General features: G+C 44.9%; 1 pseudogene; it reads right to left on the reverse strand.

Annotated features, from left to right (window-relative positions):
* Positions 1-879, reverse strand: part of LOC144164912 (uncharacterized) — a 3,020-nt pseudogene extending 2,141 nt beyond the window's left edge.
* Between the last annotated feature and the right edge of the window lie 3,846 nt (positions 880-4,725).

The following is a 4,725-nucleotide window of genomic DNA, read 5'->3' on the forward strand; positions in this document are numbered from 1 at the left end:
TATGGAATAGTGATACGCAAGTTGCAAGGGCAGCAGACTTGCCCCCGCCCTCTAGTTGATAATGCTGGTGGCACTCTGGAAGATCAGGTGGATGCACTGGGAGCATACTTTGAGTCGGTTTCAAGTGCAGCGCACTACTCAGCCAAGTTTCTTAAATTGAAACGTAGGGAAGAAAAACTGCAACTTCATCGTAAATCACCTCCAAGTGAGGCATATAATGCTGAGTTTTCTATTGCTGAGTTTGTAGCTTGCCTAAACACACTTGGTAAAGCAGCACTGGACCTGACAATATTCACTATGAAATGATCAAGAACTTGCACCCAGAAACTCAACTTGCATTACTATCACTTTTTAATAGAATCTGGAACAATGGATATATCCCTCCAAGGCTGAAAGAGGCCCATTGTTGTTCCAGTATTGAAGGAAGGGAAGGACCCAGCAGTTGCATCTAGCTACAGACCTATAGCTCTGACTAGCTGTTTGTGCAAAGTATTTGAAAAAATGTTCAACCGAAGATTAATGCATTTTCTAGAAGCAAACAGGCTCCTGGATCCATTCCAGTGTGGCTTTTCGAGAACAAAAATCCACGCTTGACCAACTTGTGCGCTTGGAGTCCCAAATAAGATATGCGTTCGCGCATAAACAGTACTTTCTGTCTGTATTCTTTGACCCTTGAAAAGGCCTATGATACTACTTGGCGGTTTGGTATATTGAGAGATCTTTGTGCCCTTGGGATACAAGGAAATATGCTAAAAACAATTGAAAGCTACCTCTCTGATAGGACATTTCGTGTAAGGATCGGCAAGTACTCTGTCCTAAACCATTTACACAAGAGACAGGGGTGCCGCAGGAAGGTGTGCTGAGCTGCACACTTTTCATTGTAAAAATGAATTCCCTACGCACTGTACTTCCGCCAACCATGTTTTACTCAGTGTATGTTGACGATGTGCAGATCGGCTTCAAGTCCTGCAATCTCTCCTTTTGTGAACGCCAAATTCAGCTGTCTGGTGAATAAGCTGTCCAAATGGGGCAGATGAGAATGGCTTCCAAATTTAACCCCTCAAAAAGTGCCTGGTGTACTGTTCTCGAAAAAAAAGGGGCATTGCCCCTGCACCCAGAAATCTACTTAAATGGAACAGCTGCTTCCTGTTAAAAACAGAACATAAGTTTCTCGGATTGATCTTCGACTCGAGACTCTCGTTCACCCCCCACCTGAAGTATCTGAAACTGAAGTGTTTGAAGGCAATGAATGTGCTTAGATACTAGCACACATGAAATGGGGCACTGACAGAAGTGTCTACTACACCTGTACAAAAGTCTTGTTTTGTCCCGCCTAGATTATGGATGTGTAGTTTATGGGTCAGCCTCTAGCACTGCACTGAAAATGCTTGATCCTATCCCACAATCTGGGCATCAGGTTGGCCACAGGGGCCTTCCGCACTAGTCCAGTTCTGAGCCTCTATGCTGAATCAGGCTGTTGGTCTCTGGAGTACCAGCCGAACTTTTATTGTATTATTTATGCCCTGAAGGTTACGTCACAGCCCGAGCACCCGTGTGACTCCCTGATTAGAGATAACTCAAGAATGCTGCTCTTTTCAAATCGACCTTCCTTAGCTCAACCGTTTCCACTGCTGATAAATTCCATCTCTACAAAACTATCGATCTCGTTTGATGACACTCTCAAAATGACCCCAGATGAATGCGTGGCACCCTGGGATACAAGCATCATATCATGCGACACCTCATTTAGACAAGTAGAGAGGAAAGGCTCACTATTGGAAGTCAAACAGCACTTCGCATACCTCCAGACAAGTACAAGGCTGCTCAGTTTTTCACTGATGCATCGAAAACCAAATCGGCTGTGGCCTGTGCAGTTGTTGGACAGCATCTTTCAATAGCAAAAACAATGCATAAAAACACAACCATATTTACAGCAGAAGCAACGGAGTATATCTGGCTGTGGACCACATTATCACAAGCAAAAACACAAAAGTCTGTTATCTTCACAGACTCACTCAGCGTTGTCACGGCCCTGTCCACAGGAAAGGGCACCAAGAATCCCACATTTACTGCCCTTCTTAAAGCTCTGTACAAAGCACACCAGCTAAATTTAGAAATTATAGTGTGCTGGGTTCCTGGCCATTGTGGCATAGCTGGCAACGAGGAAGCCGACCAGGCTTGCTGCCAGAGCAGCTGAAAGAACCAGTATTGACATCACGCAAGTACCTTACCTGGATATGAAACCAGCAGTAAAACACATACTCCTTCAGCTCTGCAGAAAGAATGGGACGGAGAAGTCAACAACAAGCTTCACTTGGTACAACCTATAATCGGCCCGATCAGCTGCCAGGGAAAAAAACAGGGCCTTTGAGGTCTGGCGATGCAGACTACGAATAGGACACACACATGGCACGCATTCCTACCTCCTGACTGGTGACCAGCCGCCAAAACTGTGCCAGATGTGGCGAGGGTCTTTCAGTCCTCCATGGTTTTGGTTGAGTGCTCGGCCATGGAACCAGAAAGGAGACGCTATTTCCCGGAAATGTACCGTAAGAATATGCCACGGCACATCGCAATGTTTTTATCAGACTGTCCTGTTTTCGAGTTCAGCAGAGTTTTAGAATACCTTGATGATATCGGTTTTTTAAAGCAGGTTTGTTTTAGAAAGTAGCATTCTCGTCCACCTCATTGGAATAGGATACGCAAGTTTGCAAGGGCAGCAGACTTGCCCCGCCCTCTAGTTGATAATGCTGGTGGCACTCTGGAAGATCAGGCGGATGCACTGGGAGCATACTTTGAGTCGGTTTCAAGCGCAGCGCACTACTCAGCGAAGTTTCTTAAATTGAAACGTAAGGAAGAAAAACTGCAACTTCATCGTAAATCACCTCCAAGTGAAGCATATAATGCTGAGTTCTCTATTGCCTGAGTTCGAAGCTTGCTAAACACACTTGGTAAAGCAGCACCTGGACCTGACAATATTCACTATGAAATGATCAAGAACTTGCACCCAGAAACTCAACTTGCATTACTATCACTTTTTAATAGGATCTGGAACAATGGATATATCCCTCCAAGCTGAAAGAGGCATTGTTGTTCCCAGTATTGAAGGAAGGGAATGGACCCAGCAGTTGCATCTAGCTACAGACCTATAGCTCTGACTAGCTGTTTGTGCAAAGTATTTGAAAAAATTGATCAACCGAAGATTAATGCATTTTCTAGAAGCAAACAGGCTCCTGGATCCATTCAGTGTGGCTTTCGAGAACAAAGATCCACGCTTGACCAACTTGTGCGCTTGGAGTCCCAAATAAGATATGCGTTCGCGCATAAACAGTACTTTCTGTCTGTATTCTTTGACCTGAAAAGGCTATGATACTACTTGGCGGTTTGGTATATTGAGAGATCTTTGTGCCCTTGGGATACAAGGAAATATGCTAAAAACAATTGAAAGCTACCTCTCTGATAGGACATTTCGTGTAAGGATAGGCAGTACTCTGTCTAAACCATTCACACAAGAGACAGGGGTGCCGCAGGGAGGTGTGCTGAGCTGCACACTTTTCATTGTAAAAATGAATTCCCTACGCACTGTACTTCCCGCCAACCATGTTTTACTCAGTGTATGTTGACGATGTGCAGGATCGGCTTCAAGTCCTGCAATCTCTCCTTTTGTGAACGCCAAATTCAGCTGTCAGTGAATAAGCTCTCCAAATGGGCAGATGAGAATGGCTTCAAGTTTAACCCCTCAAAAAGTGCCTGTGTACTGTTCTCGAAAAAAAGGGCATTGCCCCCTCCACCAGAAATCTACTTAAATGGACAGCTGCTTCCTGTTAAAACAGAACATAAGTTTCCTCGGATTGATTTTCGACTCGAGACTCTCGTTCACCCCCCACCTGAAGCATCTGAAACTGAAGTGTTTGAAGGCAATGAATGTGCTTAAGATACTAGCACACATGAACATGGGGCACTGACAAGAAGTGTTTACTACACCTGTACAAAAGTCTTGTTTTGTCCCGCCTAGATTATGGATGTGTAGTTTATGGGTCAGCCTCTAGCACTGCACTGAAAATGCTTGATCCTATCCACAATCTGGGCATCAGGTTGGCCACAGGGGCCTTCCGCACTAGTCCAGTACTGAGCCTCTATGCTGAATCAGACTGTTGGGTCTCTGGAGTACCAGCGAACTTTTATTGGTATTATTTATGCCCTGAAGGTTACGTCACAGCCCGAGCACCCGTGTGTGACTCCCTGATTAGAGATAACTCAAGAATGCTGCTCTTTTCAAATCGACCTTCCTTAGCTCAACCGTTTCCACTGCTGATCAACTCCATCTCTACAAAACTATCGATCTCGTTTGATGACACCCTCAAAATTACTCCAGATGAATGCGTGGCACCCCTGGGATACAAGCATCATATCATGCGACACCTCATTTAGACAAGTAGACAGGAAAGGCTCACTATTGGAAGTCAAACAGCACTTCGCATACCTCCAAGACAAGTACAAGGCTGCTCAGTTTTTCACTGATGCATCGAAAACCAAATCGGCTGTGGCCTGTGCAGTTGTTGGACAGCATGTTTCGATAGCAAAAACAATGCATAAAAACACAACCATATTTACAGCAGAAGCACACGGAGTATATCTGGCTGTGGACCACATTATCACAAGCAAAACACAAAAGTCTGTGATCTTCACAGACTCGCTCAGCGTTGTCACAGCCCTGTCCACAGG

This window comes from Haemaphysalis longicornis, unplaced genomic scaffold (genome assembly GCF_048455015.1).
Source record: "Haemaphysalis longicornis isolate Haplotype H1 unplaced genomic scaffold, Haemaphysalis longicornis Haplotype H1 scaffold_14, whole genome shotgun sequence".
In the NCBI taxonomy this organism is placed as follows: Eukaryota; Metazoa; Arthropoda; class Arachnida; order Ixodida; family Ixodidae; genus Haemaphysalis; species Haemaphysalis longicornis.